Source organism: Argentina silus (genome assembly GCF_951799395.1).
Source record: "Argentina silus genome assembly, chromosome: 5".
Lineage (NCBI taxonomy): Eukaryota > Metazoa > Chordata > Actinopteri > Argentiniformes > Argentinidae > Argentina > Argentina silus.
This window is the reverse complement of record NC_139659.1, coordinates 11,162,239-11,188,145: the sequence shown is the minus strand read 5'-3', so window position 1 is coordinate 11,188,145 and position 25,907 is coordinate 11,162,239.

Here is a 25,907-nt window from a genome sequence, read left to right as displayed (position 1 = left end):
CACAAGCAAAGTTTAATTAAGCAAGCGGGAGCTCATTGACTAAGCAGGCTCAAGTAATTGAAAGCTCAGAAGGAGCTGGAAGAAAGTGTCAGGAGACTTGGATCAATAGCCATCCTTACACTTAGTAAAGTGTAGTTCATACTGCTGTGGTCACATCACCATGACCCCCCAATTGATCTGGAGGGGGTAGCTTCAAACTCCCACAAAACGTTGTTTTGGGGATGTTAGTGAGCTATTAAGAACACAGCTTTGTCCATCTTTGTGCGCCTGTCTGAGTGTGTTTGTGTTTGTGTTTGTGTTTGTGTGTACCAGTCAACATGTGTCCGCGTTAAGAATGCGTGTTCATATCCACAGTGTTTCCATCAGAGTGAATAAGTACATATTTTTCTCTCAGCCTCACACTGCTCTACTGCTCAGCATTGAGCCTTGCTGGGAGATGCTAGACCAGGCACTGTAGTGTTGAAGAGGGGCAGCAGGAAACTGGCTGGGCAACAGTTTGTGTGGTGATTAATCATGGTGTGACTTTGTGTCTGCAGGGCCTGTCACACACATAGGCCACATGGGGGTCTGGGGACGTCTGGGGACGTCTGGGGTGACCGTGCCCATATGTCTCCCAGGGACAGCAGCCAGACATCCCAACTCACTCTCCTGTCGCCCCCAGGGTCCCCACTGGCGGCCAGTAGGCAATGGCTGTACACACTGATTATAACGCTGGTGCAACTGTGAACAAGAAGGGGGATACGTCTTTGAGGAATATTTCAGCAACAATAACAGATTCAAGCTGGTAATGTGCCTGTAGGTAAAACATAAAAGAGAACAGCAACCTGCTGGGTTTGAGGATAAACCCTTACAATAAAAAAGATAATCCAAGAAACAACTAAAAAGCTTGCTTCCTGGCTTTTCTTGGAAATACTACTCAAAGATGCACCGAGTTGTGACGTTAGTCATTCACGGTGCTATTTGGGAAAGTAACGCCAGGTATACCTACGAGCAATTTTGAATAAAAAAATGTGTAGAAAAGTTTTTTGACTCAGTTGCAAAAAAGCGGATGAAGGGGATTTGGAGGGTTATATATGACTCCGGGCGCTAACTTTACAAACGTGTATGTGTGGAGCTCTGTGAGCTGTATGAAATGCCCCAAATACACATACTGTACTTTGACCTAAATGGCCATTTTTGGACTTGAATCATTGGGCAATAACATTGTGCAGCACCAGGATGTCATACATCAGCTAAAACACCTCAAAATGACTAATGTGGGCCTTTAAGAGAGGGTTGAGGCTTAAAATAATGCTTTATTTACAGCAAGGAAGTATACTGATGTTGAGTATATGTCTTAAAGTAATGCTTAAAGGAACACATCAGTAGAGGGATTCAGAGAATATGCACCGCTTGAAGAAGCAAGAAAAGCTGTGGAAAAAACAAAGTGGTGTCAGAGGCTTCTATTTTCTCACAGGGCTGCATGTAGAGGCAGATCAGTAGCGCTGGAAATAACTACACGCTGTCTAACAACGCTTCCAGGAGTTTATCCACTACTGTGTCATCCACAAAAACAATATGCTCTCCTTCCTCCTACCACCTACATCTGTATCCTAAGTCGATGGCAACTCTCTAAAGATCTAAATATAATATCACATGTCATACATGTGTTTCGAGAATCCTATAATTCACATCATATAAAACACATGTACAATATGAAGATACTGTGGTACTGTAAAGTAATTCTTGATTCTACAGCGGCTGGTGGCTCAAAAAATAAATAAAACAAATTAATTAATCAAAAGGCTTCAATCCCAGTAAATGTTAAATAGACATATGAGTAAACATACTCATTACAACATTACTGAATAACATCACAGTGCTAGTGATTTACAGTTAATTGCAATTCAATAAAGATGAGATAAATCAGCTTCAATGAATATGATTCAGATTAGATATCTCGAGCATAAAAGAACTAGCTCATAATTACATATTCCTCCTTTGTCTGTTCCAGAGGCTAATAAGCAAATATATGGTCTCTCTCTCTCTCTCTCTCTCTCTCTCTCTCTCTCTCTCTCTCTCAAATCAAACCCATGTCAACTGAGATTGATTTTTGTAAGTGGTAGGAAGCTGCTTATGTAATAACTGTGCAACCCCTAACCTTCATACTAACAAATGAAGCTCCTGTTATGATGTTTGCAGAAGGTAACATTATTACTCTGGATGTCTTATTCAAGTGCAAATTGCTCTTGAAATGTAAGATAAGAGTCTTGTCCAATTCATAATAAATAGAACCAGGTAGGTGAGTTTATTGCCTCACCTCAAAATACATCACTATCAAAGCAGCGGGAAATAAAAGTCTCACAACTCACCCTCTCATTGTCTGTCTGCGTCTGTCTCTGTCTCTCTATATGTCTGTCTCTGTCTCTGTCTCTCTATCTGTCTGTCTTTTTCTCTCTCTCTTTCTCTCTCTCTCTCTCTCTCTCTCTCTCTCTCAGTGTTTGTGAGTATCTGGGGCCTGTGAAATGTTTTGTCTTGACAACCCTCTTCTTTCCTTACAGGAATGATGACGATGTCCTGAGTGGTTAGGTGTCTGTGGAATATGTTATTTACATGTAATGACCGATTGTCGTGTCTCTCTCTCTCTCTCTCTCTCTCTCTGTCTCTCTCTCTCCTCCTGTGATGGTATGATGAATTATTGCCGGGGACGGGGGGGCGGGGACGGGGGGGCTGAAGACTGGCAACGGAGCCGTAGGGGGGGGGGGGAGTAGTGGGCTGAATACTGGCAACGGAGCCAGGCCAGGTTTGACAGAGGATCCATGGCGCCACTCGTGTGGCTTTGAGGAGGAGAGCATGCTCGTCTTTTGTCCTTCTGTTCCAGCGGCTGGTGGCTCAAACACAGGGCCTGTTGAGAGCCGCAATGGCAGATTTTGAGAGCTTCCCGTCCCGCCGGTGCGCTGTCTGGCAGGTGGCGGCTCTGAAAGCATTGTTTCTCAGAGGGAGGGATTTATGCTGCGAAAATCCTTGGACTTGCAAGGGCTGGGGGGAGACTTAATGTCTGGTGTGGGGATTAGAGCAACGTCAGAACTTCAACAGAAACCGCGTTCTGTTGTGTTTTGGAGTTGTTGTCTTTTTGTGTCTTTTGTGTCAATAGTTCTCATGGTCGACCGTTATCATGAATACACCCACATCAGATAATAGATCAGATAATTCATCTTGGAATGCTGAGTATGCTTTATTATCCTTGAAGCTTTAGAGAGTACATGTACTATCATTGGTGATGAAAGTAGTGTGTGTGTGTGTGTGTGTTCAATGACAAAGCTATCGCTGCCCTGTACTGAAACGTTGACTGTGGCGACAAACAGGTTCTATTGATTCAATCAACCTGCCTTAGCAACATGGTACGCTGGATAGTTAAAGACTCAGCCAGGCCAGAACAAACCTTTTCTACTCTGAAATATCTGAAATCTGTATCTGAAAACTAGGTAGTCTTCCCTTACAAGAAGCATTTACTTGTAAGAGGAGTCTACCACTGATGTTTAATAGCACCCTAGACCTTTGGTTTTATTTGACTTGGGGGGGGGGGGGAAATGGAAGATTTCTATGCTAATACATGAGTGCTGCAATGCAGGTTTGATTGACTTGAGCCCCAAGGCTGCAGTGCTGTGAGCTCTGAGGTCTGAGTGAGTGTGATTGGAGACTGTTTGCTTGGTGCTTTTTCTGCGCTTATGGATACAGTATGTATTGTTAATACCCTTGGTTCGAAAATATGTAGGTATGCACGCACACACACACTGTCTCACACACACACACACACACACACACACACACACACACACACACACACACACACACACACACACACACACACACTTTGTTTGCTTAGCTTGGCAGTGCCTCTGCTGTCACTTTGAGAGACCTCTTGTCTCTAGGCGCCAGTAGAATGAGTGGCCTTTCATTAATCTCCCTGTCTGCTTTGGAGACCTCCCCTAATTACAAGCATTGTTTACCTTTGTGCCAGCACACCCGGTGAATTATTGATGACCACCCCGCCCTGGTCACTGCACTGGGCTCGCCAATATGGACAGATAGCTGCCAACACATACATCATGCCCTCTAGGAGCATTCACAACTATTGTGTGGATCCTAGTGTAGCTTGCCATGGCAATGCACAAAACAAGGTTAATGATACAGTGCATGTATGTTGCAGAGCAGTCATGCCTTTTTTTCCTGTCATGTACAGTAAGTTGATAATGAGTAAACACTGTATATGTTGTTTATGAGTCACCAAGGTCACTAAAGATTACAATTGTGTTCGGGCTCGATGTGGTTTACAATACAATACAATACAACTATATTTTTGTGTAATATATGCAACTGACATTTTGTTATTACTGTGTGTATCCTGCAATGCCTACAAAACCATACCTCTACTCTACTGTATATGTAGAGCTGACTATAGGGTTTTACAGTTCTTGGTCATCCATTCTACTTATTGAATCATTTAAAAAACTCAACTTACCTCTAGTAACAAATAATAGGAATCATACCATGTACTAAACTATCCTTCAATCGGTTTAATGAAACCAGACAACTCTAATGATATACACAAAGGCAAAACGCAACTGTGGATAAAAAAAGCAACTGAGACGAAGCCAAATCCATGAATGATTACCCCCAACAATAAGTAAATCCGCAGAACTAAAATTCAATTTTCAGAAATCCCACAGTCCTCCTGCAAGACGCCATTCAAAGCTCATGAGGATTTGGACTTAAGACGACTTAGAGGTGATTTATGCAGCAACCCAAATGGCTGTGCTGGGAGGAGGTCGAGGCCTGACGCCCGAGCCTTTAAAGAGAGGATCTGTCTCTGTGTCATGACTCACTGGAGCAATGCGCTGCATGACAAGGGAAGGTGCCGCCGTGCATCAGATTGCCAGAGGATGCGTTCCGGTGGGTGATTCTAGTGTCTTTTCCGCCTTAAATCAGCACTTACCTCCTACTCTTAGTCTCCAGAGACCAGTCAATGCCCGCAGAGGAATAATGGATCGGTCTAAAATGTCAAACTGCTTATCTGTGCACACCGGGCATAAATATATACTCCAAATATCTCTGACAAAACATTGGCATTTAATCTGATTGTTTTAGTTCACAGTACTTGTGAACATATAGAGTACATACTGTATTGTGTCAGTATTTGGTGTGGGAAAAAAAATATTAGGATGTGTTTATTACAAATCAAGCATATGCAGTAGGTGATTCAGAAGGTGGACATGTCTGCAGTCTGTCTGACAAAGTGGAAGGAAATGACAAAGCGGCACATGTATGATGGAAGGCTGGCAGTAATTGCACACTATAAATAGCCTTGAATAGCCTGGTGAGAAAGGGCCTCTGACAGTCTTCCTCCCTTCGTGGAGGCACACGTGTTTGATACCATTCCTCATTCCGTTCCATGCGTTAACAAGAGCCCATCCTCCACCAGCCTCCACCCCCTGGGGACCTCCTGCTGAGAGAAAGAGAGGGAGACAAAAAGAAAGAAAGAGAGAGAGAGAGAGATGGGGAGAAACAGTGAGACAAAGAGGAGAGAGACCCCATGTAGGTCATTTTAAACAGCCAATGCTATTAGCCAGGGCCGCCGCCCGCCGCTGTTACGCTTAATGGTGGGCGGGGTCAGGCCTCAATTAGCGGAGTCTTTTCAGCTGCCGCCGTTTTCCCTGCTTCTGCCAGAACACGACAGAGTGGGCGAATAATAACCAGGGTGACGGAGAGCACTTCTCAAGTGCCAGCCAAGCCATGCCAGTCCCATTTTGAATGTTAATCATGATGATGGAATTTGATAACAGGATCTTAGAGGAAGTTTTCTGTTATGTTTAATTTTTATCTCATTGTTCTCACTGAGACAGCACATGTTGCCGGGTAGTCACAGGTGTGACATGTGGTTATGCTGCGGTGTGTTCATTGGATGGCAGGTTTTTTGACGAGGATTTGGTTGGTTGGTGGAGCAGCGAAAACACGCAACGTCAACCACTGTCTGGTGCAGACCAAACACGCCATACTGACATGCCATGCTGTGTTCTTTCTCAATTACACTGTCTCTGTGTTGGCACGTTGCCCCTCATAAACAAGTGGAAATCAAAGTCTTAAGGCTGTCGATTTTGGCTAGCGTGTTGCCATGCCTCTGCCGCCCCCAGTCTCTCCTTTGGCACGGAGATACAGGAGTCTGTGGTAATTTAATGCGAGCCGCCCAGGCCCCTGTGATCCTGTGGGAGTGCCTGTGCCCCTCTAAGTGAGGCTGAGCGCTTTATCCCGTGGCATTAGGCCTCCATGTTTGAGTTAATACCCCAGAGTAGAGCCTCTATCCACCAGCATTAGTGTCTGACACTCCGCAGCGGGGAGGGGCCACGGGGCACACATACACACACATACACTCTCACACACACACACACACACACACACACACACACACACTCTCACACACACATACACTCTCACATGCACACACAAACACACACACTTTCAGTCACTCCATCACACTCAAAGTACTCTGTGTTTGTTTGTTCTCTGTGTCCATACAGTCTTTACACAGGTTCATATTCAGTTATATCATTATTGGATATTGACGTATAATCAATCAACATTGATCAATGTCTCCCCTGAGTGCTTTGTGTTGATAACAAGTACAGTGCAGTAGATCCATAATTACAATCACAACATTCTCTGTTGCGATTTTAGACATTTTCTTCTCTTTTTTTTTCCCATTTTTTTGGGGGGTCATTTTGTCAGCCCCCCACCGCCCATGACACATTACACCCATAGAATACCCTTAAGTTTCCAGGGCGATGGCATTGTGACATACTGGTCTTTGTCCTCTGTTCTGGGAGAGGGATGTTGTCCCTGAACTAGAACTGACAGAGTTATTTAATTTGTGCTCTGTGGGCGGACCAATAAAGAGAGGAGGATGAAATTAATAGCAGAGATTCTTATATGACCAGGAGAATTCTCAAGAGCAAAGGGGAGGATGAACAGAACAACCTGAAATTAAAGAAGGAATGTGGAATCTGTGTGTCTGTGTGTGTGTGTGTGTGTGTGTGTGTGTGTGTGTGTGTGTGTGTGTGTGTGTGTGTGTGTGTGTGTGTGTGTGTGTGTGTGTGTGCATGTGTGTGTGTGTGTGTGTGTGTGCGTGTGCGTGTGCGTGTGTGTGTGCGTGTGTGTGTGTGTGTGTGTGTGTGCGTGCGTGTGCGTGTCTGTGTGTGTGTGTGTGTGTGTGTGCGTGTGCGTGTGCATGCGTGTGTGCATGCTGCCCCATTTACAATGGATGTTCTCTTGCCAGGCCAGCCATAGAGGGTTCTTATTTTTCTTCCTATTCATTTCCATAATGTCAAGCAAAAGTCTACTTCAGCTGTCCTCCAATTACAGACAGTCTTTACCCTTTCCAGGTAAAATGTCACCATATTGACCAGAACATTGTTTACCGAGTAGGAGTGTTGCTTGGTTTCTTTCCATTTCATCTGCTAAGAGATACATGTCCAGCCCTGATCAACACCAACATCAACAAACTATTTTGCTTTCTTTAATTCTGTTTTTTCACCAATGTGACAATCTGTGGCCACGTGGGTGGATGACATGGGCTTGGGATTGGTCAAATACATTACTGTTGAAAATTGTACATCTCCATCGTTTATTACCTTCAACATGCAATCCATCTTCACTTCCTAATGGCTTTCTAAATTAGTCTTGCTGAGAAACACTAGATCGATCTTAAACTAAGTGATTTTCATCATTGCCCTTTTGCTAAACATGTTTTGGTTAAGGAGAACAATGACCCATTGAGAATGATATGAACTTTGAATGTAAGAACCTTTTTTTTTATTGCAGTTCATCTGGTTAACTGCCCCTCTCTGTGTCTGTGTCTGTGTCTGTGTCTGTGTCTGTGTTTGTGTCTGTGTCTGTGTCTGCGTCTGCATCTGCCTCTGCCTCTGCCTTTGTCTGTCTCTGTCTGTGTCTGTGTCTTTGTCTGTTTGTGTCTCTGTCTCTGTGTGTGTGTGTCTCTCTCTCTCTCTCTCTCTATCCCTTTCTCTCTCTCTCTCTCCTCTCTCTCTCTCTCTCTCTCTCTCTCTATCCCTTTCTCTCTCTCTCTCTCTCTCTCTCTCTCTCTCTCTCTCTCTCTCTCTCTCTATCCCTTTCTCTCTCTATCTCCTCTCTCTCTCTCTCTCTATCCCTTTCTCTCTCTCTCTCTCCTCTCTCTCTCTCTCTCTCTCCTTCCAAATGTCCTTGATTTGTTTTGCATATTTCCATGTCTTTTAGCTTCTCTTGTGCTTCAGACGGAGTGTCTGACTGCTCCGCAGCTCAGCAGACAGCAGTGCACCCTGGTGAGGGTCATGTCTGTTTGTAAGAAGTGATGTGCAGAGCAAAACAAGACGCAAGACTCAAACTTCACCCCTTCAGCTCTGCAAAGTGGTTTAGATTTATGGCTAAATGACTGATCTGTAGTTTTATGTATCGCCTGGTGTTCTGTCACTGCCAGGGTGATGAAATGATCTAGATAATCTACCAGTTGAAAAGAGAGATTATGGGAGGGATAAAGGGAAGCGGGGGAAGGGCAAAAGATGTAACAGGTATGACATTTTTTGATCATCACTTTGGAAACAAAGGCTACTGTATGTATTCGTAGGTGTATATGTGTTTGATATGTACAGTGTGTGTGTGTGTGTGTGTGTGTGTGTGTGTGTGTGTGTGTGTGTGTGTGTGTGTGTGTGTGTGCGTGCGTGCGTGCGTGCGTGCGTGCGTGCGTGCGTGTGTGTGTGTGTGTGTGTGTGGGTGGGTGTGTGGGTGGGTGGGTGTTATACTTAACACTATGCTATGATTGTGTCCTCTGTTATGGAAAGAGTGGAGATCGATGAGTGGACACCCCCCGGACAGTGATTTATGGCAAAGAGCTGTGCTTCTGAATAGCCTCACACACAAATAGACTCACACAGACACACACACACACACACACACACACACACACACTCACACACACACACACACACACACACACACACACACACACACACACACACACACACACACACACACACACACACACATGACTCACAAGGACACAGCGTGAAAGATTCCACAGGCGTTTCTCTTCCTCATCAGTGCTTAGTGTCTCTCCGACCTGTCTCCTGTCAAAGCACTTATTTACTGGTGAAGAAATTAGAACCGAGGGGCTTTCAAAACAAAAACACTGCACAGGTCAGGATGAGAGAGAGGAGAGCGACAAGGGAGAGAGAGAGAGAGAGACACAGCGAGAGAGACAGAGAGAGAGAGAGAGAGAGAGAGGGAGAGAGAGAGAGGGAGAGAGAGAGAGAGGGAGAGAGAGAGACAGAGAGAGAGAGAGAGAGAGACAAAGAGACAGAGACGCATACACAAAGAGAGAGAGCAACAGAGAGCTATATATAGAGAGAGGCAGAGACATAGACAAAGAGACAGAGAGAGAAAAAACAGAGAGATATGCAGAGAGAGATAGAGAGAGAGAGAGATAGACAGACAGAGAAAGAGAGAGAGATAGGCAGACAGAGAGACTAAGTGATGCTGAGAATGAGAAGTCAGATAGAGCAGAGCAGCAGAAGGAGAATACTGCAGGAGTGGGACCCCCTGGGGATGGATGAACCCAGTGCCATCCCAATTTTCATTTCTCGGTGTACAACCCCCAATGATTATGGTGTAATGATGGTTATTTTAATTGGGCCTTTGTTTCCTTCAGTTTTTATATTGCTAAAGCTCCTGGGAACTTAAACAGGCACACACATGCTGGCGCACACACACACACACACACACACACACACACACACACACACACACACACACACACACACACACACACACACACAAACACACACACACACACACACACACAAGTGTTCAATACACATGCACATAGAAGTCTTACAGTATGCAACCCATTACTATAGGAGTTACAGCACTACTTTGAAATGTTTGTTCAAGGTCACAAAAAATGTGTGTGTGTGTGTGTGTGTGTGTGTGTGTGTGTGACCCTCAGTTTTGTAGGAGATTGAAGAAGGGGCCAGGATAACTACCAAGGACGAGAGGGGGCTGGAAAGTGAGTCTTTTTCCATTTCTTTGTTCATTGATTTTGTCTCTTGAGATGGCCTAACATCCAATCATCCATTCTGAATCATGACTGAGATGAGGCGGTTGCCCGCTGTTCGTCAAAGGCTAGTGTTAACCAATCACCACTCACCTTAAGACCTAGCCACAGACAGACATTGAAGCAGGGGAGGCTGGTGGAGGCAGAAATCTGAGGCTTATTGTAATGCATGGAATGGAATAAGGAATGGTAATTTTCATTCTTTTCAGATTATTTTGGTCGATTTACAGATTCTAACTCTTTTCATGCCGTGTGTTTCTTTACTCCACAGGCTGACCACAGTGGAGGCTGGTGGAGGTAGAAATCACGCCCGTGATACCATTCCTCATTCCATTCCATGCATTACAATGAGCCCGTCCTCCGATTTCTACCTCTGCCAGCCTCCCTTGCATGTACTGTACCCGTTTATTCTAATGCAGTTTGTTTAAAGCAGTTAATCCCTCACTTACAATCACCGGTGCATGGTGGTGTCATGTGGAAGCATGCACAGTGCTTAATGGCCAACCGGGATCGACGCCTCACTCACTCATCCAATCCGGGCCTGCCCTCAGGGGACCTCGTTATGCAGATCACTGTGTGGAGGTACCCTACCCTACCTGTACAGCTCTATAGGGGCAGACTGAAAGCAGGATAAAGAGGAGTTTTTTATGCATGACTCCATTTCAATGCAGTTTGAGCTACCGGGAGAAAAAAACGTTGCATGTTGTTTTTCAGTAGCAGCTGTTTCAAGGTTCAATGCCTTTTGATGGGTGCAGCCTAAAACACGTCACCCTGCGAAAGTTGGGAGTGGAACTCTGGGGTGCTGCGTGCTCTGTGCTGCTCCGCTCTGCTCTACAGCGGGGCCAGTGGCTGTGAGGGAGGTCATCTCTGTGATGTTGCCGAAGCCTCCCGGTCCTTCGTCATCCACAGGCGACAAGACCTCGGCGGGCTGATGGAAATGGAAGGCTATCATCAGAGGACACGTTTAATTTCCATAAAGACGACTTTGTTTCCTAATTAATCTCCTGGCTCTGACTTCCCGCTTCGCTCCTGTCACTTCCTCGGAATGAAACATGGCCGGCAATTTGTTAAATCAATTATTCCAGAGAGGAAGCGGGCTTTCGGCGAGCAAGCAAGAACGCACACACACGCACGCACACACACACACACACACACACACACACACACACACACACGCACACACACACACATTGCTGAGATAGCGAGACAAGACAGTGAAGGAGATGGACTTTGTAGAGCACATTAGCACACTAGAGAGAGGTGAACAAGCATGTTGGAATGAGGGACTGAGAAGCTGGAAACAGAAGCAGTTTGTCCTTGTTTGACATGGCAGAGAGGTTTGTTAGCACTGTGCTGATGTGGACTGTCCTTGGCCCTTTGCCCTGAACTCCTGAGAAACAGCAGGGCTGAGTCCCAAGAGACAGGATCTACACTGACAGAGAGAGAGAGAGAGGGAAAGGGAGAAGGAGAGAGAGAAAGAGGGAAAGACCAACAGAGGTGTGTGTGTGTGTGTGTGTGTGTGTGTGTGTGTGATGGCTAGCTGTTCTTTTCTGGCTGTATTAGAGGGGAAGAGGGATAGCATGGCAGGATGTGTTTAAATCACGGCGCTCCATCTTGTAGTGGGACACATTTCATTAAGCCTAGCAGCTGGGTCCGGGGCTGCATGCGTCCACTCATCTATCATACAAATCCATCAGGCCTGTCCTCTCCCAGCTCCGACGCCATGTGTGTGATAGGGCCCTCTCCATCTGATCAAATGACTGACTGACTGCCCACACTTATTCATTTCTGCTTTCATCTTCCCTTCATCTCTCTCTTTCTCTGTCTCTCTCTGTTTCACTTGTTTCACTTGCTTTCTTGCTTTCTCTCTCTCTCTCTCTCTCTCTCTCTCTCTGTTGCAGGTGCCCATCCATCGCTTTACCTATTCATCTCTCTCTCCATCCCTCCCTCTATCACTCTTTTTCTATCCTGTATCCTCTTTGACATAATCTACCCACCACAGCATATAATCCTTACCTTGCTGCTTGCCTCCTGATTAATTCTTACTTCCATCTCTCTCTCTCTCTCTCTCTCCCCCTCTCTCTCTCTCTCTCTGTTTCACTTGCTTTCTTGCTTTCTCTCTCTCTCTTCTCTCTTCTCTCTGTCTCTCTTGCAGGTGCCCATCCATTGCTTTACCTATTCATTTCTCTCTCCATCCCTCCCTCTATCTCTCTTTCTCTCTCCCATATGCTCTTTTACATAATCTATCCACCACAGCATATAATCCTTACCTTGCTGCTTGCCTCCTGATTAATTTCTTACTCCCATCTCTCTCTCTCTCTCTCTCTCTCTCCCCCCCCTCTCTCTCTCACTCTCTCTCTCTCTCTCTCACTCTCTTTCTCTCTCTCTCTCTCCATGCTGCAGTGAATGAGGGGGCCCAGTGCTCTCAGCAGCATGCTAACACTGCTGTACTGTAATTGTCATGGTAATGCTGTCTGAGGAAGAGCAGGAGCCAATTAAGGACACTCACCGGGCATCAAGCATTGTGGGGCGATCAAGAGCCCCAGAGGTTACAGTGTAGACAAGGTACACCAGGGTGAAAGGTCACAGTGTAGACAAGGGCCATAACCAGTTGGGTAGGATCAAAGGTAGAACACATTGGTCTCTGTGTGGCTGACATCCTGTTGAATTGAAGCTCTCCCAATGCTCGTGCTGGGTTCTATACTGCATGCTTCACTGATTCACTGCATATATGGCAAGAGTAGTAGCATAGAACTGTAGATCATTTCCAAGTGGAGGTCAGATTATAAACCGCTTGACGGTATAGGAGCTTGTTACAAACAGCATAGAAGCTCATTGAATACAATAATTAATGGATTGGTCAAACGTGGAAATTGCCAGATAGGGAATCCGAATGGGGTTCTTTAAATGTTCAGGATTGTCCATGTATTGTGTCCCTCTTCTTGTTCAGTTGAAAACCTTTTTAGGCTATTCAGGCCTTGGATGTAATATCGAAAGGGGACTTTCAATGAAATCTCTACATATTGGGACTGAAGTTTCTACTGTATTGAATGGCTCAAAGGAGGCGGGTGGAGGTAAAAATTGAATGCATAGAATAGAATGAGGAATGGTATCACACGTGATTTCTACCTCCGCCAGCCTTCGCTGTGTTCAGCCTGTGGACTATACAAAGAGATGCGTGGCATGGAAAGAATTAGAATCTGTAAATCAACCAAAATAATCAGAAAAGAATGAAAATGAGAACATTTACAAAACAATGGTAGAGGATTGAGTTAGACAGGGCAGGAGATGTGGACAGTAGGATACAGGTGATATGAGGTGGAAATTAAATGGAAAATAAATCCCTTGTTTAGTCTGCCTTTGCTGGTTGGTAAGACTGTTGGTGTGCATGCGTGCGTGCGTGCGTGCGTGCGTGCGTGCGTGCGTGCGTGCGTGCGTGCGTGCGTGCGTGCGCGTGCGTATGTGTGTGTGCGTGCGCGTGTGTGTGTGAGAGAAAGGCAGGTGTGTGAGAGAAAGAGAGAGAGAGAGAGAGAGAGAGAGAGAGAGAGAGGGGTAGTTCCCCTCAACAAGCCGTGGCATTAATCCGTTCAGGGTTGGAAACAGGAGAGCCGTATCTGAGCTGCAGTGTATTGTCTGGGTCAGATTGTACACTGATCGTCCTAACCTCTGTCCCAGTCGTTCTCATCACACAGGGCCCTGACTGTACAGCTAGCCTGTTAGGGATAAGACTTAGCTTTCTGCACCTCTAGGTCATCAGAGGTCAGAGCCACGTTAGAGGAGAATAACCGTGAACTCTGCTCATCGGTGTGTAATCCCTGACCGTCTGTGGAACCTGTTCCTGGAGAGTGGCAGATGTGAGCTCATCTCAGAGAGGCCTGATACGCTCCGTGCTTCCATCTTTCTCCAAAAAACACCCGTCTAGAGAGCTGCTGCATCATAAACATCATTAGTCATCTCTGTATGGGGCATTAATGGCAGTAACACAATACTAGGAAGTGGTTACAAGAGACTGGAATAACTCAAAACACAAATCAATTACAATTCTCTCTCTCTCTCCCCTCTCTCTCTCACTCCTTCTCTCTCTCTCCACCCCTCTCTCTCTCTCTTTTTCCTCTCTCTCTCTCTCTCTCTCTCTCTCTCCACCCCTCTCTCTCTCTCTTTCCCTCTCTCTCTCTCTCTCTCCAACCCCCCCCCCCCCCTCTCTCTCTCTCTCTCTCCCTCTCTCTCTGCAGAGAGGATAACCAAATCCCCACCGGAGGTGCTTGAGCAAATGACCGTGGGAAATGGTGTACTTTAGGCGCAGCAGCGATACCAGGGACACGTGGGAGAGCCTTGTACGCTAAATCCCCCTTTCCCCCGGGCTGCTGTTTACCCCTGGTGCTATATCGCTCCAGATCTGGAACCCTAGCTCTCGTGAAAACCCTATTACCGTGGCTAATCCCCAGCAGGGCTAGCAGTGCAGGCTAAATAATTCAGCCACCGCTGGGCCTGTGCACTGCAGCAGCCTGCCTAAAGCGACGGTAAGGAGGACCCTGCATCAAATTATTTTTTTTATTTTTTCTTCATTCCCCCTCTTCTTATCCTCCTGCTATCTTTATCCTATGCAGTAAAGTATGGCTTTCGACATCTCATCTGAAGGAGAGAGAGCGCATCAGATACGTTTGTTTTTTAGGCCATGTTGAATAAGTAGTTATTCCAGTTAGTTATGTATTTATGCTTTGTTTGGCTCTTATTAAAATGCTGTATATTTCCATGAAAAAGATTGTGAGAGAAAGAGAGAGAGAAAGACAGAGAGAACAAGGTGAGATAGATGGAGCCAGGTACCCTTGGGGGCCAGTCAAGCCTGACTTATTTCTGCCAGATCTATCTAAATGGATCTCGTCTTGGTATAAAAAGCCCCAGCCTGATGATGCACAACAAGGAGAAGAAAGGAACCATAAATACAGAATAAATACTTGTTGTGGTTCAAAACTACGCTGGTGTGAGGACTCAAACAGATCAGAGTGTTGTCCAAGTGAAAAGCAAAGTAAAAGCACATAAAAAAGACATTACTGCTACTGACAAAAGATACTGGAATTGGCTTTAACTACCTGGCCATATATAGTACACTTCTGTTTTATCAGACTAAAGGTCATTTCTTGGTATGTGAGAACAATTCAGAATAGCCATGCTCTCAGAAGTAATGCTGGAAGAATCCAAAATAACCCACATAGTCATTAAAATATGCACACATTAAGTACTATGAATATGAATGCAGGTTGCACAGAGACAATCATTAGGATTATAGGAAGTGGGACGCTAGGTAGTGAGGTCAGGCATAGGCCAGGGTCTGTGGATATCAAGCCTCTCAGAAAAAACTAAAAGCGCAGTTATGAGTAAAATAATTCATAACTCAGAGTAGGCAGTGGGAGTGCGTTATCAAATATCCTACGCACATGTTTTGATGATGTTCCTTCATTTGTTACAAACTTTGAATTTCAAATGCAGCCATGGTCTCATTTGTCACTGCTGGTTTACAATTATTACCAAAAGAGAAGTTCCTTCTGGAACTATATCATCATTTAAAATAAAAACACAAGCATTATACCACTTTTTATTTAACTTGAGGGTCAATCGTGTTTACAGTATGGTTTATTTTGGTATAGGCCTTGAATAGTACTACATAGCCTCTCATGATTTTTCATTACGGTTCGGGTTAACGCTACGCTGATACAGTATGCCTGGGCCTCCTCATCAGTATTACACTGCTGTATTATTCCTGCTGCCAACAAGTGCAAAGTGGCAATTACTTGTATTTCTGCAGAGAGCGCAAAAACCACCTACCCATAGATGGGGTGGCAGCATCCCTATCCTTTAAGGAGCTCTGCCTTGCCAAATGTCTGTAAATCATCTCTCCTCTCCCGAAATATGTGTGCACGCCATTGCATTCATCTATCGGTTTATAGGGCCTTTACATTGTATTTGCGTCACCCAGCCCCTGGCACCACCGTTGTATGGGACCCATTTGGGTTTGCACCAGAATATAACCTATCCATTCACATGGGTAATGACTCCATCCCCTTACTGGATCTCCCACACAACTTCCTCACCAGGAGCAACTTGCTTCTTCCAGGCAGCTATTAATCCAACAAAGCCAAACCCTGCCAAAACATTCACACAACACAAAGAGATGCAGGGTGGTGAGTCAACATGAATTGCACAAGAATTGTAAACATATGCCTGAAAAAGCCCTCCAGACTCCAAACCTAGGCTGCTTTGAATGAGTGCCATTGAAGTGCATTCTAATCGATGCTGCTGTACAGTTCAAGAGGCTACCACCACGTGCCCTGTCAAAAGAAAGAGTGCAGCACTTTTCTTCTGACCCTTTTCTAATGTGTTTCTCTTTTCTCTCAGACACCCTCTATGTATGTCTCTCGACCTGTCAGAGGGACAATGGAAATACCATCCCACAGTTCAGAACAACAGTACAAGCCTGAGACAAATCCAACAACACCTTCCCTGGCTTTAGGCCGGCTCACAATGGATTGTGATGGATAGATTATCTGTTTATATTGTCAGGAACCATGAAGAACAAACAATACATTGCACCAGATTCAGCCACACAGCTTATTTCCATCATCGGTCCAACGGCGAGAGGTGACTTGATTGCCCCTGAAGTATAAGCCCTCAACAAGTGGTGAATTCTAAAGCAGGATAGTGTGATAGTGACGCATTTCAAAGCACATTCAGATCCATACATGAATGTTGAATAGCACAGGGGGCAACAATAACAGGTCTCTTGACTAGATTAGGGATTTTATGACCAAATGAAAGGTTTGAGTCGGCAGCAGACATGGCAAGGTCTGTGGGCAAACTCCCAGTATCGTCTACTGGCAGACCCCCCCTTTAAACCCTCCTCAGGGGGACCCTAATAGAACAACAGCTGTCATGGCGTTATTCCTCATTTAGCTCACTTAGAGTCTGCCTTCTTATCTGCAGCTCAGAGAAACAACACCAGGTTGCCCTTCCAGCACTCCTCTCTCCCTCTCTAAGGTTCCCTTAACGTGATTGTAAACTTTTTAAATTAAATTGTGATTCTTCGGAGTTGTGACATGAATTTGATAGAATCACTTGGAAACCAAATGCAGCGGGTTCCTTGAGACGGACGGATCCTCCTCCCAACACAAACAGACGGACGCACGGACGCACGGACGCACGCACGCACGCACGCACGCACGCACACACACAAGAGGGCACTCTAATATAATTAGGTGCAAAGCAATTATTCAAGTACTAGGTCTCAGTTTGATGATGTGTCTCTTTGTCAGTCTTTTTCCCAACTGTTCCTGAGTTGCATCAGTAATTTTTAAAATCGTACCCTCCTGTCAATGGGGATTTTAGCATCTGTTCTTCAGCCTCCCCATCCCCTTAATCATTCTATTCTTAGCTGTCGAGGCGAAAGAATGTGGTGGCGAGGGGTCAGAAATTGCCTGAGTAAAGATGATGACACAGCAGATTTGATCGAGGTGTTGGGAAAGCTGCAGTACATGCTGTATATGCTACATACCATTTCAGTACAGTTGAAGTTATGCATGTAACATCAGTGTACATGTCTGCATGTCTTTATTTAGAGACCGACAGAAGAGAAGATAAGACATAGTGTTGGAAACCAGGACAGCTTTTTGGAAACAAAAATAGAGAGAGAGCGAAGGGGAAAGTGGGTGGGAAAGACAAAAGAAGATCGTACTGGATAGGAAGACAGAGACCAAAATAGGATGAGAGGAGTGAGTGGAGAAAGGGAGAGAGAGACAGGCAGTAGGTGGGAGGGTAGAGTGTACACTTCATGTAATACTGATTCTTTTTTCACCTCACACAATTCTTGTCAAGCATATTATCCAAATCTCAGAGCATAGTCCCTTTGCTACATGACCCCTGGCAAGTCTTTATTACAGGAGAGTGCTTTTGGATAGAAAGTCTATGCCATGATTTTATCCTGTGCCCCCAGAGTGCAGCCCTCAATGGCCAGTCGATTGCTGGTCACCCAGGAGACAAGCAGTGACTGCCATTTCTTGTAATCCAGACAGTGATTCAGCTACACTTGCCTTGCCCTTTCTCTTTCTCTTTGTTTGTTTCTTTCTTTCTCTTTCTACTATATCTATTCTTGTATGTAATTTCTTTCTTTCTCTTTCTTTTTCGACAGTCGGAATGTATTTACATTCTCCTCTGAACATTTTAAATGAGTCTTAAAACTTGAAGTGTACAGTACAGTATAACAACATTCCCAATCTCATTAGTGGGATTTAAACGTTGTGGGTGAATTCAGTGGCTTGCAAAACAAGAAAGCCTTACAGGGTGCAATTACAGAGGAAATAAAAACATAAAAAGAACTCTGATATGTATTCTCTCTGAATTGTTTCATTTGATTTTGTTATTTCCTTTGTAAGGGGTCAACACAATTGCTGACTTTCTTGCCATCATCATCCCTCTGTAGCAAGAGCAAGCAAGAATGGTGTCAACTAGTAATCAATCAGACACCTATTAAACCCCAGTATGATAGCAGACCAGAGGCTCAGGCAGGAGAAATGACAGGGGCTGAACAACACTAGTCTCAATTAATTCTTCAGCACAGAGGGACATTGGGTCCCTGGGCTCTGTTCAGTGTTTGAATGGCATGTCTGTCTGCAAACCCATCTCCTCCTCCTCCTCCTCCTCCTTCACTCCCCACCCCTCCCAATCATTTCATACCCTCTGCCCCTCTTGCCATTTCTCATCCCATTAAACCCTGAATTATTCAAAGCAGAAGAAATTGATTTCTTGATAGTTTAATCTCAAATCAAAACCAAATCCAAAGGCCCTGTCCATTTCTTTAGGCAATTTTCGACAATCAAATATTCATGAAAGAATGAAATGTTAGGAGATCATTTGGCTTCTGGGCAGATTAAGTAGACACATTGAAATGATTGAAATTCCAATGGAGAGAATAAGAAAACGCAAAATTAACAATGAACTTTATGCTGATACGATGACAATAAACTAAGTGCTTCTTCAAACTTAATTATTTTCATAATGATTTAGATTTTCATAGTATTTTGGACAGACCGATTTCTCTTATAATGGTTGAATGAATCATCATAAACAAAGAACCCAGAATATATCAATACTATATATTTACCATGGAAACAAAAAGCACTGTCTTCTCTACACAGCTACAATAAGCTCCCGATAACAGCTGACATGGAGCAATATCTTGCTAGCTGCTTGGCTTTCTTCACACACACACACACACACACACACACACACACACACACACACACACACACACACACACACACACACACACACATACACACGCTTAAATACAAATGAATTACCTGTCCGTTAACAAACACGAGGAGAGCCTAGATGTCAACGTGGGAAATTCTGATAATCGCTTAGGAAAAGAATGTATCTCATCTGAACACACCTGAACCATGCCCTTCATTTCCACTGGGATCCAAGACAGTTACAAGAGGAAGAGCTGGTGAGATCAAACAACATCCAACCTCATCACAGCGAACAGAGCAGTACGGAAGTACTCAAGAGGACATGGTTTTGATTTCCCAGAGTGCACTGCTAATGTACTAATGAACTCTCCCTCTCTTCAGTGAGAGGGCAAGAAAGGGCAGGCCTCATCTCCTACTCGGGCCACAGCCTGATTCATTCACAGAGGATATAGCAAAGGAGAAAGCCAAAGACATTAGCCATGCTGAGAACGCCAGTGCTCCACACATGAGAGCAATCACGCAATTATATCAAATTGGAGTTTTCTTTTCACATCATTTCCCTCTTCTCTCGGTGCAAAGATAGAACATGGCATGTGGAAGAACAGCAGTCCAGCCAGGCACAATGTAAAGACCTGGATGGAGAGGGTGTTTAATTAAAACAGAGTGTTCTCCTCTGGGATGGAAGCCATATGGGCTTAAATAATTCAAAATGCACGAGATGCTACAGCAGTGCTATGCTCCAGAGATGTGAGACTAAACCATGCAATAGCTATGGGATCATAATATCCATCAAAAGGAAATAGGCTATCCCATGTGCTGTCTCCAGGGTCAACGTTACATGCAATAGAAAAATGGGCCATGATGAGTTACGGTATGCAGTAGGATGTGGGACTGTTGTTGTGAGGAGGATTCATTATACAGTCATGGAGCAATGTGTCATGCCACAGCTCCAGGGAGTTGGTTTCACATAGCCAAATATCGCTGTTCTGTTTACGCACTGTAAATGATCTGTGTACTTGATATGAATGCTTATGAAATAGTGTAGGATGTGGGCTGTGTTTCAAATCACTGAACTGAGGGTTGTGTTTTGTACCTACCCATCGGTGTATTATGAATGAAACTGAAACAGTTGGCATGACAGGATGCTTATCTGATCGTATCTTATGATCATAGTAAAGTCAGTTGTCTTGGATATCCCCGGACTAAAACATATAGTACTGTCGGTGTTCTCTTGTAACAATACATGATCCTATTAAACAGGAAACACTGACAGCAAAGACACACTGGGATGTCTTTATCTCCTCGTTGTGTAAAGGCATGTTCATGTCAAACGTTCACTGGGTCATTGACAGTAACAGGGCAGCCAGTCAAAGTCGCACATTCTCAAATTCCAACTTATCTTCATGGTGTACTATGTGCTGCATTTTACTGCCAGATGAAGGCACTGCTCTTGACTCTTGAGACATCCCAGAGCGTCCATCATTTATGAGCCGGGAGCAACCAGTGGAGTTTCTGCAGGTAGTGAGAACAGCATGGAGGATGTAGCAGTGAATTAATTGTAGCTTGTATTTGAATGTCAAAAGATTGGATCGTTGAGTGTGGGTAGTTGAGTAGTGAGTGGCGAACTGGTGTGTCTGCCTGCTTTTTCAGTCCACGCACATTGGGCAGAGACTCATTCTCTGTCTGGCAGGGATGGTGGTTTCAGGTTCATTGCCCAGCGACGTATAGTAAATCATTTGCTGATTTTCTCTTGGGCAAGGTACAGTAAAGAAGTGACTTTGTTTGTTGATGATATTTCAAGGGCGTCTGTCTGTCTGTCTGTCTGTCTGTCTGTCTGTCTGTCTGTCTGATGCCAGAACAGGACAGGAGAAACACATGAGCAGTGGCCCAGTGGGCTAACATTATGAAAGGTAACATGTTTGGTGTGCTTGTGCTTGTGCTGTCCTGTATTTTGGATGGCGAAGGGGAAAATGCCCCCAACACTGTTAGATTAGGATTCATCGCTGGTGCACCACTGCCATCAAGTGGAGCTACTTGAAAATAAAAGCCTTTTTCACAGAGATTTGAGAAATTCACCCAACTGAGTATATGAGGTCCTCTGTGCCACCATAAAATGTCACGTTGCAATAGAAGCAGAGCAAGCATAGAAGGGACGTCACATGAATAATGATGATTGTAATAATAATTTAAAAAACTGAAGAATCAAGAACAAGGTGTCCTTCAAAACTCTGTGAATAGCCCTTTCTCCACGCAGGCTTACAGGCACACACACACACACACACACACACACACACACACACACACACATACACACACACACACACACACACACACATACACACTCACACAATAAGGGGCAATTTAGTATATGGGCTCAGAGAAATCAATGATTTTAAAGTGTAAAACCACCTTGTAATCAATTCCATTTGCCGGTTTGGGAGAATCAATGGGGATTACTTGACCAAATGTGGACCTTTTATTTGGCTCAACAGATACATTGTTATCAGAGAATTCCCATTTACTGAAAGGACCGTGTAGACTCATCAGGGCCTACGTCACATTCTCATTATTCAAGCCCTTGTTCTAATTCCTGTATCGATTGCTGCCCAGACATTACCTGCATTCCCATTATGTTCATATTCCCCATCCTGTGATGCTGATGAAGGATATTAACTCCAGGACCTTTCGGCTCTTGCTGCTCTCTAATAACAAACCTATTGGTTTGTTTTCAACAACACCACCACTCCAGGGGAGAAAGGTGGAGGTAGAAATTGGAGGACTTGTAATGCATGGAATGGAATGCATTACGATGCGCCCATCCTCCGATTTCTGCCTCCACCAGCCTCCCCTGCACCACTCAACAAAAGTAAAAATCTATTCCCTGTAAATGGAGAATGTGCTTGTCTTGGACTGTAGGAGAGCTCTGTATGCTGCTCCTCTCATTTACTCTGCACTCACTCCACCGTTCACTACCTAGACTGAAGACCCATCTCTTCAGGCTACATCTTCACTGTCCCTTCTAAAGACCTCTTCATCCCCCATTACCCCTCTGTACAGTTCCTCTACTGTTAATAAAAATTAAAAATTAAAAAAATTAAAATCTTCCTTCTTCTAGCATTGTGACTGCCACTTTCTTATGATGACTGATGTATAGATGAGTCACTTACTTTAGACAAATGTACTTGTTGTAAGTCGCTTTGGATAAAAGCGTAAAAAATGTAAATGTGAAAATGTACATGGCATCACCAACCTTTGATTTACAGTAAATTCTCAGTGCCTCACCAGTAGAGGGCAACCTTGATAAAAGCATTCACTATAAAGGCTCTCTGTGACTTGGCACTTGACTTGATCTTTCTCAACACTTGTGTTTCACTACTGTGTTGGGCAAGACTACTAAGGTGCAACACAAAAAAACTGCGGGTGTGTGCATGCCTGTATGCCTGTCCACCCTACACACCCATACATGTATACACAGGTAGCTTAAATAGCCAACAGTCTAATTGTTTGTAAAGGTTATTACATAATAACATAAGAACTTATTACATAAGAATCTCAACTGGCTATTCTGGCTATTCTCAGACCATAGATTTCTGCTGCTCTTGAGATGAGAAAAGCGGAACTCTTGGTTTTCCCCAGACACTTGAGTTTCAGGTCATTAACCTGTTTGAAGAGGAAACGTTCCTCCTTTGTATGTTTGGTGCTTTTTAGGTGAAACAGAAAATGAATGATAAATCAGGCAAAATGCCAGCACTGGCATGCAAACAATTAAATGACTTACAACAAATTGTATTTGTTGTAAGTCGCTTTGGATAAAGGCATCTGCTAAATGCCATAAATGTAAATGTAAATTAAATGTGTTGGCATGAGATTTTACAAAGGCTAACAGAGAGTGCATTCATTCTAGTCTTTTAGAGATAATCTTTAGAAAAGGGTCTGTGTTCTGGGGTCAGGGGTTATCATGCTTTGTGTTTGCTAAATTGTACTGTGTTCAATGATTCTGGCACCCTGGTTTTGTCTGTTACTGCTCACCTTGATAGACTGTATGACTCCTCTTTGTTCATTATTTTCTGTTAAGTTGGGATCTCTGTCTTTGGTGAAATAATTTGTGCTCCCAGTTCAAAATTGTGTGGCTGGTTTTGAGCAGATCCAGGGTGATTAGTACTGTCTCCTGTAAAGGGGGTTGCCAACATATTTAAAAGGTCTCAAGTTGATCCAAAGTCTGTGTTTGGCGATCACAGCGGTGATTCGTCAAGAAAAATATGTATTTAATGATTGTGGAACATGAATGTGGCAGCTGAATAACAAATTAATCATTGGTTTAGTCAGGTCATGTCAGTTCAACCATTTATTTCATGACAATGGTAATACATTTAAGCTTGGTGTAATTATTTGACTCTGCTCTGTGTAGCTCCCTGCCTGGAGTAAAATGACCACAACATACAATTTGGCTGGGAGCCCAAGGGTTAACAAACCCTGTTACTTGACATACAGCTGCGACGTTGACTTATATTATTTTTGATATTCCAAATCAAATATGAATAGAGACTTAATAAAGCTAACTTAGATAAATAAAGATTACATAATACTTACCCATGGGCCCTACAGGACGTGAGCTGACTAGTGTGTGCGTAAACAGCAGATCAGCAATGTGTGTGTGTGGGTGTGTGTGTACGTGTGTATTAACGTCAGTTGTTGTGAAGTGCCTTGAGCGCTTGGTCTCATGTGGATGGATCCCTTGACCCAATGCAGTTTGCATAGAGGAAGAATAGATCAGTGGATGATGCAGTCCTGACGGTGTTGCACAGGACTGTGAAACATCTGGAGAGGGCTCACTCTAATGTGTGCATATTTTTCCTAGACCTCTCCTCTGCTTTTAACTGACGCAGCCTCACCATCTCTATGACAAACTCTCTCATCTGCATGTGGACGCCAGCATTTCTTTGTGGGTGCTGGACTTCCTGCTGAACAGATGGCAGTACAGTATTTAAGGATGAACAACACCACACATCCCTCCCTCTGTGTACATCTACTGGTGCCCCCCAAGGAACTGTCATCTCTTCGACAGGGCTCAGAGAGGGACTGCTTGGAAATGAAATATGCAGATGACACCGCCCTTGTCTTCCTCTCAGATGACACTTCAGATGACACATTTCCATGCAGTTATCATCTAGATTCATGACTGGTACCATGACTACCTCATACTGAACACCAAGAAAACAAAGGAGTTGCTGATTGACTTCAGGAGGAATGACTCAGTCAGCCAGCTGGTTCTTTGTGGTGAACATTTAGAGAGAGTGGGGAACCAGTATCTGGGAACCACCATGGGTCGTCATCTTTCAATGTCAACTTGCTCAACAGAGGTTGACACAAGAGGTGCTGAACTGTGTTCGACATAAAGTGTAGTCAACTTTAAGGTCAGAAAGAATCTGGTTGATTTAGGGCAGAGCACATCTGATTGTGCTGTGGGCGGAGTCCAAAAGACGCACAACTTTTGAAAACATGGCAGAGGTTTAAACTGAGAACGTAAATAAAATGTGCAGGGGGCTTCAGGAGGCTTCTATGAGAAACGGGTCAGGGACATGGCCAACAGAATTATAGAGGACCCCACACACAGCCTTGCTCACTGCTTTGAGCTACTGCCCTCTGGAAGAAGATGGAAGGTAGTAAAAACAGGAGCAGGGCCATCTTAATTCCTGGCATATGCATCTAACCCTTACTTTCCAGTGTTGTTGTATTGTAGTCATTTTGTGTATTGATTTTGTGATTTTGTGTTTTTGTATGCTGACTTCACAACATGAATTTCCATGCAAATGGACAATAAAGCTATTGTGTCGTATTATATTACATTGTATTGCATCATATTGTAAGTTGGGATCTCAAACAGCAGATACACAGTAAATCTTAGTGAGATAATCTGTGCCCCCAGTTCAAAATTGTGTGGCTGGTTTCGAGCAGGTCCAGGGTGATTAGTACTGTCTCCACTCAAGGGGGTATCCAAAATCTTTAACGGGTCTCAAGTTTATCCACAATCTGTGTTTGGCAAACACAGACACGGTGATGATTTGTCAAGACAAACATTTAGAATGAGCGATTGCAGTTGAACAACAAATTAATTACTGGTTATTTCTGACATTCTAAATCACATATCAATAGAGACTCATTAAAGCTAACCTGGATAAATAAACATTACGTAAAATGTCTTATCTCAACATTAACAATTACATTCCCCATTGGAAGAATTCAAAGTAGATCCTCTGTGCATTTGACACAATTCTTCACAGCCTTAATTACCCTAATTATGCTGCTACATAAAGGATTAAATTCCAAACTACGTCAGGACAAGAGAGGCACCATATAACTGCAGGATCCATGCCAGCACCTGTTATAACTGTACTATATAAAAGGAACACAAAAGCGTATGGAGCATAAACAAGAACCAGTTTTGCCTCAGGACACATGACGTTGATACAGAGGCAGTAGTAGGAGGATAAGCAGACAGACGTACACAGAAGACAGACATATGAACAGAC